The sequence below is a fragment of the Elephas maximus genome, chromosome 21, assembly GCF_024166365.1.
Source record: "Elephas maximus indicus isolate mEleMax1 chromosome 21, mEleMax1 primary haplotype, whole genome shotgun sequence".
Classification (NCBI taxonomy): domain Eukaryota; kingdom Metazoa; phylum Chordata; class Mammalia; order Proboscidea; family Elephantidae; genus Elephas; species Elephas maximus.
In genome coordinates, this window is record NC_064839.1 from 21874663 (window position 1) to 21893951 (window position 19289).

The window sequence follows — 19289 nt, forward strand, 5'->3', positions numbered from 1 at the left end:
AGCCCATGGATCTCAATCAGCTCATAACTAAAAAATCATGCTGGGGAGGGGGTGGATTGACCGATCTGCCTCTTACCAGCACTCCCAGGTGGTCTAATGGGCACCAAACTTAAGACCCTCAAACTTGCGTAGTGGCAGCTGACCCTCAAGTGACCACACCCTAAGCCCACCCTGAGTGGGAGGGAGTGGGGACACTTGCTGTTGACCAAGAGTCAATCAGGTCTCAGTAACAGGTGCAGACATTTTCTCTAGGATTTAATCTGGATTCACATTCAATCTCCTCATCCGATTCAGGGTTTTTTTTTTTTTTTTTTTTTTCATCCTGAAGCTCAAAAGGTTGTTGTGATTGGAGGTGAAGGAGACTGATTTGCCTCTCCCAGATGTATGGGAAAAATTTAGAATTCCAGATTGGAAGCATCTTAGGAGGTCCCTGTACCTCAATAAGGCCCCTGGGTGGTGCAGATGGTTTGCTCTCAGCTACTAAACTCAAGGTTGCCAGTTCAAATATACCCAGCAGTGCCACAGAAGAAAGGCCTGGCAATCTGCTTCTGTAAAGATTGCAACCAAGAAAACCCTGTGGAGTAGCACTACTCTGTAACACATGGGGTCTCCATGAGTCAGAAAGGACTTGGCAGCAACGGGTTTGGTTTTGGGTTTTGGTACCTCCATGTGCAACAGAATTCTGTCCCCAAATATGAACATGTGGGGAAAAGCCCAAACCAAGAAGCAGTGGCATCACTAGAAGGATCCAAGGATGGGGTATGGGGACCACACCAGGTGACAGTGTCTGAAGAGGTGACACCAAAACGACTGTCTATAAAAATTTTGTTCAGTGTTTCAGCAGAAATCTATTATTTTTTATAAAAATATTTCTGTAGTTAGTTACAACAAGAGTATTTTTTGTAAGCCTGGCTTACATGTATCAGTATACCTACAAGGCTAAAACTCTATTGTAATTTCCTTTTTGAACCTTGTAATGGGATCCTATCAGAGCTGTCATTGTTACTCAATTACAATAAGGCTTTGAATCACGTGGTTTCTTGCTCACATGCTGTGAGCACAGGCTGTTGTTTCTGTTGCTGTGAGTGTTTTATAGTCTGATTTTGTCAAAAATTCTGGTGTTTTACCTACAACATTGTGGTAATTATTCTTTGTGAACCTATACCAATAATTTTTTTGAGAGTGAAGTGGCAATTAAAGGGAAAGAAGGAGTGATATACGGGAATTATAATTTATGAAAACATTAGTACAAATATATTACTAAGGCTTCTGTATGGTCTAGCACAGGAGGAGGTCCATGGGGGAGTGTGTGATGCCATGAGTTACCACATTGGGTGACACCAACCCTAGTGACATCACTGCCAGGAAGGTGAGACAATGTCTTCAGCAAATCAAAGATGTTGCAGGGTAGGAACTGTCGTTGTCTCCTGACCCAGCCAGTTGCAGCCCTGGCTTTAGAAAGTTCTTTTCTTTTTTGAACTAAATTCTTCCTCCAGGCAATTTCTGAGATCTGTCTCCCCAGCCAACAAGTCTCACCCTTCTCTGTGATTTATTCTTTCTCCCCTCCTCAGTACTGTCCGTCTCCCCACCCCCACCAAGTGGAGCTTGTTTCACCCTTACACTGGGGTCAGCATACTATAAGGACAAGAGAAATAGAGTCCAACGGTATCTGCCAGATTAGATGCCAGAAGACTCCTTTTCAGCAGAGCATGTGATCTTCTTCTTCGCTAAAATTTAGTGGGTAGAAGGGGCAGTGACCTCAATCCTTGGGCAAGTCACCAAATCCTCTGAGACTCAGCTTTCTCCTAGTAGTTTGGGGAATCATCATCCCGGTCCTAGTTTTCTCACCTGAATGCAGTGGTGACAAATACTTAGAAGAATTTTACTTGAATTTTGGTCAGTAGCAAGCTGTCTCCGTGATTTTCGCCAAGAGTTGGTGGCGCACACAATTAACATGCTCCACTGTTAACAGAAGGTTGGAGGTTCAAGTCCACCCAGAGACACCTCTGAAGAAAGGCCTGGGATCCATTTCTGAAAGATCACAGCTGTTGAAAACCCCGTGGAGCACAGTTCTACTCTGACACACATGGGGCATCACCATGAGGTCAGAGCCGACTTGATGCAACTGGTTTTTAGCACCAACTAAGACCTTTCTTTTGTGTAATCAGAAGGACATGAAGATATTTGAAATGGGAATAATGTGGGTCCCTCTGAAATTCAGGGTTATTTAACACCATGACCATCTCACACCACCAGTGGCACACTTCCTATTCTTTGGTGAATTAATCTATATTAATGTAAAGCATGATTATTACTTATGGGATCATCAGAGACCCATGTCTTCCCTCATTTCCTGTGACTTCCTTCAAACCCCAGCTTGGCTTTACTTAAAGTTTTAAAGCCCTAGAACAATGAGGCTAACGTTGGTAATGATGATGAGTCTAGGGCAGTAGTTCTCAACCCAAATGGAACGTAAAAGCAGCCAGAGAGGTATTTTGTTTGTTTGTTTGTAAGTATCCAGGCTGTACCACAACAGAGCAATTAAATAAAAATCTCTTGAGGTGGGGCTCAGGCAGCATCTTTTTTTTTTTTTTTTAAGCTCTCAATTGATTCCAGTATGGAGCTAAGATTGGGAACCAGTACATTACAATCAGGATATTTCTGTTTCCAGCCCCAGCACTTTCTAGAAGGGGTGTGGGGGGAGGGGGTGTATAGGCAGACTGTAAGTCTAGAAGAAACCTACGACTTAAATCTGTACATTTCATGTTTTCCCCAATGGTAAAATGGGGTCTAATATTTACATTTTACCAGGTGGCTTATGAAATAGCCCAAAGATGGATGCAATCCTGGACATTAAGACCAGCATCCAGCCAGGAAAGACCTCCTACAGCCCTTCCCATCCCATATCCCAGCTGCTTGCACATAGGGTAGAGTCTTGGTGGGATATTCCACCACACAGAAGATAGTAGGTATACATGGAGGTGTGCTGAAAGTGTTTCTTGGTGTTCCAGTCATATATTACATTGGAATAATCACCCCCAAGCTGAATGGCTTAAAACAGCAACAATCAATTGTTTTTCCCATGAACTGCAATTTAGGCAGGGCTCCACGAGAATGGTTTGTTTCTGCTCCACGTGGTATTATATAGGGGAGTTCAACTGGAGTTGGAGGATCCATTTCCAAGGTGGATCCTGGTTCTAACCCCTGCGGCACTCTCTATAGGCTGCTTGAGGTTCCTCACATCATGGCAGCCAGGTGTAAGAGCAAGTGTTCCAAGGGTGAACACTGCAAGGCTTCTTCTGACCTATCCTCAGAAGTCTCAGAATGTCACTTGCACTACATTCCACTGGTCAAGCAAGTCCTTAAAACCTTACCAGGTTCAAGAGTAGGGGAATTAGAATCTGCCTCTCAGTGGGAGAAGTACCAGGGAATTTATGACTATTTGCACTGGAATTGCCATCACCGGTGAAGACACAGCTTTGAATGGACTTCTAGATTTTGCTGTCCCATTCACCATGCAGAATAGGACTTTAATGAAGAAGCCAAAATGGACAATGCCAGCTAGGAAGCAGGTGACAGGAAGAGAGTGCTTTCCTGTCATGGTCTTGGCCAGCCCCTAGCCACGGAGGTTCTGGGTGGAGTAAGCATCCGGCTGTCCACCCACACTTCCCCATCAGTGTCCTGGCCTAGCAATCACAGTATCTATTGCCTTGGTGTGGAAGAAGAGGACAGTGACATTTATTCAAGCAGTGTTAAGTGCTTGACACTTTACATAATTGCATTCAATGTTTGCCACAACTCTCCACTTTATAAATGAGGAAACCCAGCCTTAAGTGAAGTTCCTTGTCCAAGGTCCAGCATCCAAGAAGTGGCAGAATTGAAGTTCAAATCCAGGTCTGAGTGGCCCAAAGCCCATGCTGTCCCCCAAGCAGAGGCAGAAGGAGGATGAACGCATCCCTTCTGTGTGATCATACTATAGAACAAAGTGGCAAAAGTCAGCCAACGTACCTCCTGTGCAGCCACCACCCATCTGTCAGTGGGGCTTGTCTGTTGCCATGATGTGGAACAGCTTTCAGGGGAGCTTCTAGACTAAGATGGACTAGAAAGAAAGGCCTGGCAACCTACGTCTGAAAACCAGCCAGTAAAAATCCTTTAGATCACATGGTTCCATCTACAACCCATCATGGGGATGGTGCAGGACTGGGCAATCTTTCATTTTGTTGTACATGAGGTCGCCATGAATCGGGGGCCAACTCTATGACAACTAGTAACAACAAAGAATCAGCCTCTAAAACAAAACTACCTGGATTTGAATCCCAGCTCTGCCATTTATTAGCTATGTAAACTGAGGCAAGTGATGTAATCTCTGTGGACCTTAGTTTCCTCATCTCTAAAATGGGAATCATAATAGCACCTACCTTATAGGACAGTGGGGAGGATTCAACAGTTCATACATAAAGCATAAGAATTGTGCCTGGCCCAGGTAAGCAAGACATAAAACGTTAGCTACGACTCTTCTTCTAGTACAATATTCCAGTTTCCCTTGTTACAGGCCCTAGCAAGACCTAGAATCACTGTTGTGTTCCCCACTTTCCCCCTCCGCCATAGCCCTGCCTGCCTTACTCATTATGCCAAGTCAATGTCACAGCTTGCACGTGTCCACTTACCTAGAACAAAGACATGGGGTCACCCACTTGGGTGTCCATTTAAGGAGAAACTCCACCAAGCAGATTTTATGAATTGCTCACACTTCCCCTTATCATGATTAATGGCACAATTGCCCACGGTCAGTCCTTCTGTGGTCAGAGCTAATGACTTCAACCCTCAACACGTTTCCTCTGCATTTGCTTCAGAAAATCATTCCCAACAGCAAGACTGCTTTAATAGCCACTTGGTACTAATGATGCCTTTTAAGTGCAGAAAGAGAATCTCTAAGTACCAAACGGGAGGCCTTTCGACTGGTGACAACAGCTATTGACATTGACCGGCAACGCAAGGTCAAAGTAGCTGCCAACCATGGGGACTGTTACTGGGACTAACAGTGGGGATTTTTTTTTAATACACTGGAAAATTCATTATTTCCTTTGGCTCCTCAAACAGCCCCACTATTTACTAAGGCCTGCTATATGCATTTCAGAGTTTACCAGCTTTGTCATTTTTCATTTCACCTTTAATATTTAGGCCATAACCAAACTGGTACTATTTTTTCCTTGATGTTTTTCTTTAAATCAACTCACTTTTATGTTTTTAAATAAGTGTTTTTGAAAAGGAAACTTTTTTTTATTACTCGCCACAATTTCTGACTTCCTTTACTATGTGGCCACCACAATACGCTCAGCTGGTCGAGAAGCAGCTTGATATCCTGACTAAGAATGTGGACGTAGGAGCCAGACCAAGCCCGGTAAAAATTTCGGCACTACCACTTACTAAGGGGGTGATGGTGGACAAGTTCCTTAATCTCTCTGAGCCTCAGCTTCTTCATAAGTAAAATAGAGATGAGACTAAGCTTTAGTTCATGGGTGATGGTGAGGAGTAAATAAGTCAATAAGTGTTGAGTGCTCAGGTCAGGGACTGGCACACATCTGCTCAATGACAGCTGGCTATGACTGTCTTTGGAGTTCCTGACTGCTGCAAATGATTGACATGCTTAGCTGCTAACCAAAACTTTGGAGGTTCAAGTCCACCCAGAAGCACCTTGGAAAAAGACCTGACGATCTACTTCTAAAAAGTCAGCCATTGAAAACCCTTTGGAGCACAGTTCTACTCTGACACACATGGGGCCGCCATGAGTTGAAATCAACTCAATGGCAAGAGACTTTTTTTTCCCGTTATTGTATTAACTGCTCAACCACAGCTGGGCTCCCCAGAGAAGTGGCAAACAGCCTCAGCTTGCAAGCCATGTCCCTTTTATGATTATAATGTAGACTGCAGTCCCCAGCATCTCATGTGTCACCTCACTGTAAAGTTCCAATTCTGTCAGCAAAGAGCCACTCCCCTAGAGTCTGCCATCTTGTCTAGTCCTTGATCATTAATCTCATACCTCCTAGTCGGACTCCGACTTCTATTTCTGAAACTGGTTGGTTCTTGGTCTCACTTCCTGCTTAATAATTTCTTTGTTTCTCTGGTGGTTAGTGTTTAGGCCCCATCTGTGAAGCTGGGCAGAGCAACGGGAAGGGTGGCCCTCAGCACAGGAGTCCCTGAGGGTTGGGTGGTGCCAGGAGGGGTGTTGGCTAGGGATGAAAAGTAAACAGAGAGCAAGAAGAGAGGAAAAGAAATAAGAGGGAGAGGAGCATAGGGTGAGCCTGGATTAGGGTGAAGGAGTGAAATGAGGACTTGAGGATGGAGGGGCACTGAGGTTATCAGTTAAGAGACGTCAAAGGGGCAGAGTGAGGAGCAAGTTGCAGAGTGAACAAGGTTGAGAAGTTGCGGAAATGAAGTCCCTTATCATAGACACTCAGTGAACTTTCCTTAATGCGGAGCAAGCTGTTGAACGTATGAGTCAGAAGAGAATGGAATATTATTACATTAAGAAAAAAAGAAAGAAATTCTCAAACATACGTTCCACCCGAAGCACAGAGACTTCTAATTGGAAATACAGGTGGTATCTTGTATTGATTGTAGGTTAAGGAAGAGGCCCCAGGAGTGGGTGCAGAAGCTTCATTGGTGGTTCTCTCACACAGTCTCTTCATCTAATTCCCAGTGACTGTTCAGCCCCATCACATAGCTGTGACATTTGACATATGACACCCATGAGTTTCACTTGACCCCTTTGTCGGGTGCCATTAAATGGCCTGAAGTTAAAATGTTAATTATCATTAATCACGTTTTATGAAATGGCTTTGCCAATCCATAAATTCAGCAGAGAAAGGCCTCATCCACAGATCTGACAGTTTACGGACTACTGACCCTCAGACAAGGCACCTGCATAGATGGAGGTGTCTAGGGTGTAAGTTGCAAAGAAAAATACTGATACTTACAGGTGGGATATAAACAATAGAGAACAACTTGGACCAAAAAAGAAAGAGATGGAAAGATGAACTAAATTGGGGAGAAACTGAGCTCTTCTAGGGCAAAGCCAAATCAGTTTTGTTCACTATTTTCCTCCTGCACTTAGTACAGTAACTGAGGCAAGGTAAAAACAAAAACCAAACCAGTTGCTGAGTGGATCCTGACTCATGGTGGCCCCACGTGTGTGTCAGAGTAGAACTGTGCTGCATACGTTTTTCAATCTTTGATTCTTTCAGAAGTAGATCACTAGGCCTTTTTTCTGACGTGCCTCTGAGTGGACTCGAACCTCCAACCTTTCGGTCTCCAGCCGAGTGTGTTAACTGTTTGCACTATCCAGGGACTTGTTTCTCGAGAGTCATTGTTGTTGGCTGCTGTTGAGTCGATTCTGACCTCATAGTGATCTCATGTGACAGAGTACGATTGCATCATAGAGTTTCCAAGGCTGTAATCTTCATGGGAGAAGATCACCACGTTCTCCCAAAGAGCGGCTGAATGGGTTCAGACCAACAACTTTTCAGTTGGCTTTTAAGTGCTTAACAGTTGCATCACCAGGGCTCCTTTTCTTGAGAATAGAGAGTGCATATTACTATTAGTAAAAAACTTTCAAATGTGCACCCCAAATACAGATGTGTTTGTTCATTTATCTATCAATGATATGCATGTTCTGTAGTATAAATATATACAATATAAGTATATACAAGGCATATATTTTTTAAAACGTAAATAAAAAGTTTAATACTTTCATCCTACATCCCAAGGGATCATCTTCAATCCTTTTGGAGACAATCGCCTCTAGAATCAACAAGGAGTTCCCTATCTCCCCACTCTGCAGCTGCAGTAACACCTACTAGAAGTTGCCAAGCTCCATGAGCAGAACATTAGAACTCTTGAATCAAAGTCGAAATCTATAAAGCACTGCAAATCCATAAAACACTCTGCAGCATCATGAAAACATGGATTCCCTTCATTCTGGCATAGCTTTTATGGTGCCTGCAGCTTTTCGGTTCAAGTATTCACTTCTTTAAAGTTAGACCACATTCTCAGCTGTAGGTTCAAACAGCAGTGGCTTTTCTTTTAGGGTTTAATGTCAGCCAGCAGATGGGGATCATAGCATGAGAGTCACACACATAATCATCCAGAGTACATTTACCTCAGTCCCACCAGGAAATGACCCTGGCTCTCACCTTTCTGACACTTGCTAGGTCTGACATAAGCTGGACAATCAGAGGTGGAGTCACATCTTAACATTCTCCCACTGTTCATCATTGCTAAACAAATACTCACGGAGAAATTGTCAGATCAGGTTGATTTGGACCCATCTCTTCTTAGGAATCTTTCTGGACTGAGTGTTTTGGGGTTTTGTTTCCCCCAGGATTCTAGTTGCCACCTCCCTCTCTCCCCTCCAGGGAGCAAGAGAAGTAAAATTCCAGCTGATCTCGCAGCTTCATCTATTCATATTTCTATTTGTTTTTGGTGAGTGTCTAATACAAATTGGTAAAGTTCTTTCAAATTTAAGGTCTCGGTTGGTTCTCTCCCTAATCATGGGATGCAGACAGGGCAGGCATTGGTCTATATGGGGATACTGGAGTGCACTGCCCAGATTCCATCTCAGGACTCCTTCTAGAGTTTAAAGATAGGTTTTCGCTGTCTTTTTTTTTTTTTTTTTTAACAACCTGACACCTAAATGCAAGCCACCTATATCATTTGATATTCAACCAAAGAAATCACAATCTGTTTCTTCATTGGAAGAAAACCTGGCTTTGTTGGATGATCGGAGCACTTCGTGTCCAAGGTGGTGGCTTCCTGAGAGATTTTAAAGTATAAGTTGGCTAAAATGCCTTTCTTATGCCCCTTTGTCCTTGTTATTATTGCTAAGGTACCATTGAGTCAACTTCGACTCCTAGTGATATGTAACAGAAGGAAATGTTGCCCATCCTGTTCCATTCTCACAATCTTTGGTATGTTTGAGGATATTGTTGAAGCCACTGTGTCAATCCGTCTCATGGAGGGTTTCCCTTGTTTTTAGTGACCTTCTACTTTACTAAACATGATGTCCTTTTCTACCAATTGGTCTTTCCTGGTGACATGTCCAAAGTAAGAAAGACAAAGTCTCGTCATCCTCACTTCTAAGGAGCAATCTGGCTGTACTTCTTCCAAGATGGATTTGTTCATTCTTCTGGCAGTCCATTTTTTACCAACACCACAATTCAAATGCATCAATTCTCCTTCAATCTTCTGTTTTCATTGTTCATCTTTCACATGAATATGAGGTGATGGAAAAGACCATGGTTTGGGTCAGGTGCATCTTAGTCAACAAAGTGATATCTTTGTTTTATGACAGATTGAAGAATTAAGACTTTAAATATGGGTTTTATGCCCCTAAGACCAGACTAAGATATGTTGCAATGGTATAAAGTCATCTCAGTGTGGATTTAGGTTACCCACAGGCAGGTTAGTCATTTATACATTCTTTGCCCTGGGGCGGGGAACATATCCCCTCTACATTCAATAACTTTACCTTTGAGGGGTTCTTCTTAATCCCTTTTCCAGGCCAGAAGTGTTGGCTACTGATGACTCTCAGCTGTCAAGGTCAAACTCCTCCCCAGGGAAGTCTGCATCCAAACACTAATGTTGTAGTTGTTGATAGGTGCCTTCAAGTCAGTTCTAAGTCATAGCAACTCCATGTACAACAAAGTGAAACACTGCCCGGCCCTGCACCATTCTCATAATTGTTGTTATGCCTGAGCCCATTGCTGCAGTCACTGTGTCAATCCACCTCATTGAGTGTCTTCTTCTTTTTGTTGACCCTCTATTTTACCAAGCCTGATGTCCTTCTCCAGGCACTGGTCCCTCCTGATAACGTGTCCAAAGTACTTGAGGCAAAGCTTCACCATCCTTGCTTCTAAGCAACATTATGGCTGTACTTCTTCCAAGACACGATTGCACGTTCTTCTGGGAGTCAATGGATAGAGTATACAGGCCTGGCCTCCTTGCCCCAGTTTGGGACAACTGTAAAAGTTCATCTCAGTTCCCTTTGTTACCAGCTGAGGGTTTTGTTTCAACTAAATCACAATTCAACTTCTTCCTCTGCCCAACCCTGCTTTCTTCATCCCTCATAAGTCAAGAACATTCACTGGTAAACTTTGAGTCTCATAATTGGCTTTCCCGGGATCTGCTCTGAAAAGTTTGTCTATTTTACAGATGAGGAAACTGAGGCTCAAAGTAATTTACTCAAGGTTCCACAGCTGGTGGAATCAGGAGTTAGGTCTGGAATTTGGGTCTCTTGACTCTGATCTCATGCCCTTTCTACAGGAACGGAGAGAGGATTTTCCTGGGTGGGGCAAAGCAGGACTCCTCCCAGATGCTTGGGGACCCAGAAAAGTGTCCCTTATCAGTTACATAGAATCCTGAGCACATTGCTGTTCTTCTCAGGCATGATTTGTGCTCACTCGATCTTTCTTTGAAAATGTTATATTCAATTGCACAAGTGATAAATGACTGCATTCTTTTTATAAAAATAAATAAATACATTTCATTTAAGGCTAAAATTCTACGTTAGCTTGGGCAAAGCTCCTAGCACAGATAAGCACAAAAATCTCAGTGGCTTCGACTAACAGAAGTCTACTTCTTGCTCTCATAAAGTCTGAACAAGTGTTCCTGATCGGCGGGCAGCTCTTGCCAAGGCAGAGACTCAGGAACCCTGGCTCCTTCCGTCTTGCGGTTCCACTAACATCAACATACACAGTTTCCAAGGTCACACAGAGAAGCAAAATCACGGACGGTTGCATGTGGAAGGTTATATTGGGCCAGGCCTGAAAATGACACACATTCCATTGGCCAGAATTTAGTCACATGGCCACACTTAACTGCAAGGGAAGTTAGGAAATGTGGTTTAGCTGTGCCCTTCAGCTGGCTTTATATTGAAGGCCTATAGGTTTCAACTACTTTAGGGCAGTGTGCCTCCTTACAGTGTTTGGCATTTTTTGGTAAGGTTAAGGTCTAGAGGTCCTGTACCAATATAGACCAGAAACACTGGCAATCACAAGCAGTGTGCTACTTAAACAGTATCAGGAAAGGTCAATATTACAGAATAAGTATGCATATGTGAATGTTGTTGTTGTTGTGTGCTGTCAAGTTGGTTCCAACTCATAGCGACCCTATAGGACGGAGTAGAACTACCCCATAGGGTTTCCAAGGAGTGGCTGGTGGATTTGACCTGCCAAACTTTTGGTTAGCAGCCTGAGCTCTTAACATCTTTGCCATCAGGGCTCTGCAAATGTTAATAGTAGGCAGGAAGCTATCAAGATTTAGTAACTAGTAATGGCAAAAACCCTGGTGGCATAATGGTTAAGAGCTATGGCTGCTAACCAAAGGGTCCAGAGTTCAAATCCACCAGGTGCTCCTTGGAAACCCTATGAGGCAGTTCTACCCTGGCCTTACGGTAGACTATGAGTCAGAATTGACTCAATGGCAGTGGGTTTTTTTTTTTAAGGGCAAAAACAGAAGGCTGACAAAAGGATCCATTCTCCCAATCAGGGGACAAGGGAAGCGCCTCTGAGCAATGCGGTCTGAATGCTTGGGGAGGCACCTCCTGGAAGAGTTGCTTGGGAACTGTGTGGAGAAGATTGCCTGGTGGTCAAGCAGCAAAAAACCTGCCCTAACTCACTGGAGCCAAAAAGGGAAATGATGGGAAGGTTTTGAGCAGTCTCATAGGATGGAGGGGAAGGCTGGGGAACCAGAGTAGAAAGGCCACCGACCAGATGAGCTCAGAAAGTCTGAGCAATAGGAACTGCTCACCAGCCTCTGCGGTTATGCTGCCAGAAGGAATGAACTTCAGCCCTGCTCAAACTTGGACTTGCTCTACTTTTGATTTGAATTCCAGAGACAGAGCATCCAGTTGGACTTGTCCCTCCACATCATCCTCGCCTTGGCTGAAGGACAGCAGGATCCCTTGATTAAGATATCCCACTAGCTCTATACAGTGGGAGGAAGGTAACTGCTCAAAAGGAATTTGGGGTGTTGTATCAGCCAGTAGGAAGCAGAGAGCACCCTTGAAGGCGTGATTGGAGAGAGTTTAAAACAGCATTATTTAAAGAGGTGGAATCCCTGGGTGGTGCAAAGAGTTAATGCATTCAGCTACTGATAGAAAGGCTGGAGGTTCGATTCCACCCAGAGGCTCCTTGGAATAAAGTCCTGGTGATCTCCTTCTGAAAAATCAGCTATTGAAAATCCTATGGAGCACCATTCTACTCTGTTACACATAGGGTCACCATGAGTCAGGGTGGACTTGACGGAGTCACCAAGGGGTGTTGAAGTGCTCAGAGACTGGTAACAGTGGGATACCGTTATCAGACTTAAGCCTTAAGGGTCCAGGAGAGGGAGTTGTTAGTAGAAACTGAAGGAGATGCAGGACAGGGGCTGCTCCCCTCCCACAAAGAGCTGGGATTCTGCGTAGAGGAACAAGCCACTGCCAAATAGCAACTCAGCAGGCAGGGTACTGGGGGCCTAAACACCCATATGTATCTCCTTTTACTTCCAAGTTCCTACTAGTACTTTCCATTAGGAAGCCAGAGAGCAAGGAAGCCTGGTGATGCAGTCTGCTGGGTTAACCCTCCAGGGGCGCAGAGCAGGGCAAAGATGGCAGCAAATGGATCTGGAGGGGCAGGTGGGGATTATCTGCATAGATGCTATTATCAGAAAAGGTAGGCTAGATGCCAGACAGCCCCAGTACAGCATGGAGCCACACTTCAGGAGGCCACGAGATAGATAGACTAAGGCAACAAAGAGGTGACAAGCGTTAGAAGAAAAGAGTCTGTACTTTCCCAGTTTGGAGGTCAAGAAAAAAACCAACAGAGAAGAAACCTCAAGCCATATTAGATGAGAGTTTCAACTGCATGGAAATGAATGGCTTTGCTTATTTTTAAAAGCCTGGCTTCATTAAGGTGATTGTATCCAACACATTGAGATGCCTCTATTCCCTGAGGAGAAAATGAAACCAAGGGTAAAGTTTTTTGAGTCAGTCCCAAGAGGATCCTAGCTGAGTACCTTTGACAGAGAATTAACTGTTTGTCTTTGTCAATACACTGCGTATTGAAAACCATAACGCAGCACAGCAGACCATTTGATCCCCAGCCTCCCTCTCTAAAGGATAATAGCTAAGTGGAATCTTAGTGCAGTAACAGTCATAAAAGCAAGGCTCTTAGCTGAGATTGAGCGAAAGTACCACTTCAGCAATTACACTTCCTTTACCTGTCAGAGGAAGAAGTCTCTGCCCGAAGACTGCAATCTTGGCAAGCATGGGGGAAATTACACACAAGAAATCTAAACCGATGACTTGGAGTGAAAAAACATACTGTGTCTTCTAGCCCCTACCTTTTACCCCTGTATCCACTGAGTGCTTGGCAGTTTGCATTGAGTCTTCAACTATGTTTTGTTATTTAATCCTAACAACTTGCTTGCTCAAGTGGGGATTATTATCTCCAATCCAGATTTAGAAGAACTGAAGCTAGAGAGGGTCACACAGCTAATACCTCAGGCTGGATTCTGCTAGAAGGTAACTTTGAGACAAGATGTGAGTGCAAGTCATTTCTTTGGGAAATGATCCCAGGAAACACCAGTGCAGGGATGGAGGAGCAAGACAGAGAAGGCAAGAAAACCTATACCGAGTGCACTGATAAACAAATCACCTCTAAGGATAACTGGGGCTCAGTCCCACCGGAAATCATTGGGAGACTGTTTGAAATATGCCTCAGAAAACAATAATAAGATACTACTGCATGCTTATTACCCAAAAAAAAAAAACCAAACCCACTGCCGTCGAGTCGATTCTGACTCAAAGCAACCCTACAGGACAGAGTGCAGCTGCCCATAGGGTTCCCAAGGAGTGCCTGACGGATTGGAACCACCAACCTCTTGGTTAACAGCTGTAGCACTTAACCACTATGCCACCAGGGTTTCCTCCTGCTTATTTGGTGCTTATTAGGATGGCTAAAATCCGAAACATTGACAACACCAAATGCTGATGAGGATGTGGAGCTACAGGAACTCTCGTTCATTGCTAACAGGAATGCAAAATGGTACAACCACTTTAGAAGACAGTCTAGCATTTTCTCACAAACTAACCATAGGCTTAACATTATGATCGTTGGGTAAACTAATCATAGTTTTTCTACCTCAGAAGTTATCCTAAATATTATTGAGTTCTTTCCCTCACCCGACTCCCTTCCTCCTACCCTTCCTCTTAGCCAACATCCCATGAACCAGATGTAGTAGAGGTCAGCTCAACGATGGTAGAAGGAATGTAAGGAGAGTGACTTGTGGCAGAAAATAAAATCCAAGATAAATAGAAGACAGATAGACATATAAACAAATCCTTACCAAAAAACCCACTAATGAGCTGGGTATTTAAAGAATAACCAACAAGACTTGGAACAAGAGGGAGAATTGCAGGCAAATAGGGAGTCTTGGGTTTGAGTAGAAGATCAGCCTCTTGGGTAAGTCATTCACCTACTCTAAGCTCAAGTTTTCTCCTCAGTAAAATGAAGGGGTGATAAGGGCTATCTCTGCTATGTCAAGATGGTAATAATGCCATGATTTATCTTCATTTTTAGGTTATATTTTTATATACCTGCTTTTCTCAAAACCAAGCACATCTGTAATTAGAAGTTGTAACCAAAGACACCATACATCACTTCTAAATCTTTTTTTCCAAATACTAGTTGGAAAAAGGTTCTATAGACAAAAGATAAACCAACCATGCCAGAAATGGCATCCTTATATTTAACCGTCTTTGGGTGCTACAAAACCAAGCAACATGTTAATATGACATTTACAAATCCCCCCAACCACTCTCTAATTAACTTATCGCGTGCCTTTTCTAAACCAACACATGCAGAATTAGAGGGGAAACACTTATTTGTTCTGTTGCTAAGCAACCAATATAATTTGCATAGTGAAAAAATCATTAGTATATTTAAACTGAAACCCTAACAGCCAGATTTCAAACAAGAGATCAAAGTCTCAGCATTATTATTTTTTTTTCTCATTTTTAAGTGAGCAGCTCAAAGCAGCTGTGTGGCTGTAGCTAATAAATATTATTAATCATAAGTTCTGTAGCACTTTATGTTACAAACTGCACCGTCCGTAGTCATTCACAGGGGACTAACCTGAGGGAGATCAGAATTGAAAAGTGTAGGTGGACAGGTGGCTTCATTTGACATAACATAGTGCACTACTGAACATACACCTGGATTTCAAATGTGTTCAGATTGGCTGATTCCTTTTCAGGTTCTCAATAAGGATGACCGTATTTTCTGTCTTGCTTCTGTAAGCTAAAACTAATTCCTTCACTTGTATTTCTCTTGGGATGATGGAAAGAGCACTGGATTTAGAGTCAGTAACCCTGGGATTGAACCTTAAGACTTTGCCCCATGTTAACTGGGTGACTGGGTGTATCACCACTTCTCTGTAAAGTGGGTCTGGTATTATAGTGAAGAATAAAAGAAGTAATGAATTGAAACGGCTTTTCAAAGAGGGAGGTGACTATTAATTAAAACTTTTCATAGAGGTTGTTTGGAGCAACTTGACATAAGAATATCAAAAATTATATGAAAAACAATCTTAGAAGATAGCAGGAAAATCCTGAAAATGAAAACCAATGAAGGAGACTTCCTCCGCTAGCTTTTAATACATATTATAAAGCTACAGGAATTAAAACAGTGAGGTTGTGATACAGAACTAGGGAGGCATATCAGTGGAAAAGAATTAAGAGAAGTCTAGTTAAACACATATGGAAATTTTATATGTAACAAAGGTGGCATTTCAAATTGGTGGAAAAACTATGAATTATTTGATAGCACTGGAAAAATGGTTGTATATGGGAAAGATGAAATTTATCATTAATATACTTCTTACAACTAATTACAGATGTCTCAAATCTGTAGATATAAAATGTGAATCCATAAAAGTACTAAAAAGAAACCTAAATAATTTTGTTTTGAAAAAAATGCAACAGGGGAAGCCTTTCTACATATGACATAACATCTAGAAAGCGTTAAATGAAAAAGTGATAAATTTGACTAGGTAAAAATAAAAATATTTTGTGTGACAAAAAAATCAAAAGACAAACTGCAAACAACTAAAAAGGCGAAATACACAATCATTTCAAGTCTTTTCAAAAAAAATACTAATGGATAATAAAAACATGAATAGATGTTCAACCTTCTGTTCAAAAGACATATGAATTATAAAAACATACAAATCGATAATAAAAATATAAATAGAAGGTCAAACTTATTAGTAAGCTGGAAAAATTTAACAATAAGATACTATTTTTCACTCACTGCATTGGTAAAGGTGAAAAGGTTGCGTGATCCCCGGAACGATTGCCTTTGAAAATAGGCATTCTCGAATGCCGTTTGAAGAACATACATTTGTTGCAAACTTATTTGGAGTAACTCTGGTAATATATATTAAATTTTAAAATACATAGACCCTTTGACCCAGTAGTCTTGTTTCCAAGAATTGTTTCTCTTACGTAAACTCACACAATAGCACAAACATATTTGTGTGAGAGATTTGGCCGAATCGTTTGCAGTTGCAAAATCTTGGAAATAAATGTCCTCTCAAAGGAGGCTGCTTGAATACATTTTAGTGCATTCTTACAATGGACCACTAAAACGAAAAACCAAACTCCTTGCCATCGAGCCAATTCCGACTCATAGAGACCCTATAGGACAGAGTAGAACTGCCCCATAGGGTTTCCAAAGAGCAGCTGGTGGATTCGAACTGCCAACTTTTTGGTTAGCAGCCGTAGCTCTTAACCACTGTGCCACCAGGGCTTGAAAATGGAGTACTAGGTGACTATTAAAAAGAAAAAGGGAGAGAAATGATCTGCTATAGAAAGACAACACAGACTAGGTTGTGTTCTAATGCTCTAAGTGTATGAACTAGTAGACTTGTCACCAAGTTCTACGACAGGTAATTTTACTCTATTCCCATTTTACAGATTTGGAAACTGAGTGACAGAAAGGAGGAATAACTTCTTCAAGGTCATGTAGCTGGTAAGTGGTGAAACAAGGCAGTCTGGCTCCAGGGTCATGCTCTAAAGATAAGATGGCACTGCCTCTCTGCAGGCATTGATATAAAAAAGCAAGTTACAGAATAGTACTGGAGAGAGTGGCAGGGGTGGGGGAGGGGGAGAAAAATATACATCTGCATAGAAATGTCCGGAAGGCTACATAGAAAACAGCAACTGGGGAGTGGGTGGAGAAAGATGACTCTGCTTTTCATTTGTTATAAACTCTGCTCTTAGTATACAATTTTTTAAACCATCAGCATGAATAACTATACTATATATTTTAATAATAGGTCATTAATAAACTTCCCCAGGGCAACACTGCCATGCACCTCTGTTTTTACTCTCCCTCCTTAAAGACTTCTCACCTTCCTCTCTTTTGTCTCTCAACCATTGGTCTCCACCTTCTTTTTAAGGTAGAGGAAATGCCCAACTTCCGTGTTCACCTCCCTTGCAGTTCAGAAATGCCGCCAACGATGCCAGCCCCAGCCAAATCAAAAAGCCATTCCAACAACTGCCTTTTAGTCTATGTACAGGTTCCTCGTAAGCAAAATTAAGTGTTCTGGAATTCCCATTCTTCGCAATGTTCTCCATAATTTGTTATGATCCACACGGTTGAATGCCTTTGCATAGTCGATACAACACAGCTAAACATCTTTCTGCTATTCTCTGCTTTCATCCAGGATCCATCTGACATCAGCAATGATATCCCTTGTTCCACGTCCTCTTCTGAATCTGGCTTGAATTTCTGGCAGTTCCCTGTCGATGCACTGCTGCAACCGCTTTTGAATGATCTTCAGCAAAATTTTACTTGTGTGTGATATTAACGATGTTGTTCAATACTTTCCACTTTCTCTTGGATCACTTTTCTTCGGAATGGGCACAAATATGGCTCTCTTCCAGTTGGTGGGCCAGGTACCTGTAGATGTAATTGAATCAGTTGGTCTCGAGCATAGCAGATTACCTTCCATAATGTAATATAATATAATGCAATCAACCAATCAGCTGTGGTCATACCAGTGTAGGGTGGATCCTAAACCTAATCACTTCTGAGTTATAAAAAGACCAGAATAAACAGAGACATATGTACACACAGTGGGTGGGGTTGGGGAGACAGACACCATGTGAGGACCCTCCAGAAGCCAAGGAACCAAGGTAGTCTGGGGTTACCTACAAGGAAGGCATCACAAGCCTAAGACTCTGATTTGGACTTTTAGCCTCCAGAGCTGTGAGAAAATAATTTCTGTTCTTTAAAGTCACTCCCTTGTGGGATTTCTGTTACAGCAGCACTAGGAAACTAAGACACAAGGTAATGATTTCAATTCTGTGCTCTTTTCCACCAAGACTGAGCTCCTCTGTCATCCGAAGGCCCCTGGATGTGGACGCTCTCCTCTGGGATGGAGCTGTGACTCCTCCCCTTGGTCCCCCTATAGCAGGCAATTAACTGACAGGACTGAACGACTCAGTGGCTGTCTGGAGTGAATGGCCTGAAGGGCAGCTCTAGGCCGCGGTGTGTGGTGTAACAACTGGATGGCTCTCCCAGGCAGGGAGAAGGGAAGCCCTGATTTGTAGCTCTTGCTAATTTCCATGGTGTAAATACCCCCATCATGGGCAGTTTCAAGCCACCAATGTGACATCACTGAAGGCGAAGTTGGGAAGAGAGGCACAGTAAGAATAACACACGAGTAATTAGTATTTCCACCACAGAGACACAATAACCTCAAAAGCGTTGCTAATAGTAATATATAGTAAAAATAACTAGGACATGATGAGTTTTGAGTATATATTGCCTTTGTTTTTAATATGATTTATTGAATTGAGAGCCTGGGTGGTGATAGTAGTTTGTGACCGGCTGCTAACCTAATGGTTAGTGGTTCAAACCCACCCAGAGGCATCACAGAAGAAAGGCCTGAGGAGCTGCTTCTATAAAGATTACGGCCAAGAAAACTCTATGGACACAATTCTACTCTGTAACACACGGGGTCGCCATGAGTTGGAATCGACTTGATGGCAACGAGTTTGGTTTTGGTTTTTTATAAAGTTTAATTTTTAATAATGACTGAATTTAAAAACCAACTCACAGAATTCCAGAGAATTAGCAATCAATTCTCATGAGCCTGTACAAGGTGGCTCCAGCACACCAGTGTTCAGGTTTCCTGGAATTACATGGTCTAAATATATTTTGTATATTTGCTATTGGAGCAAA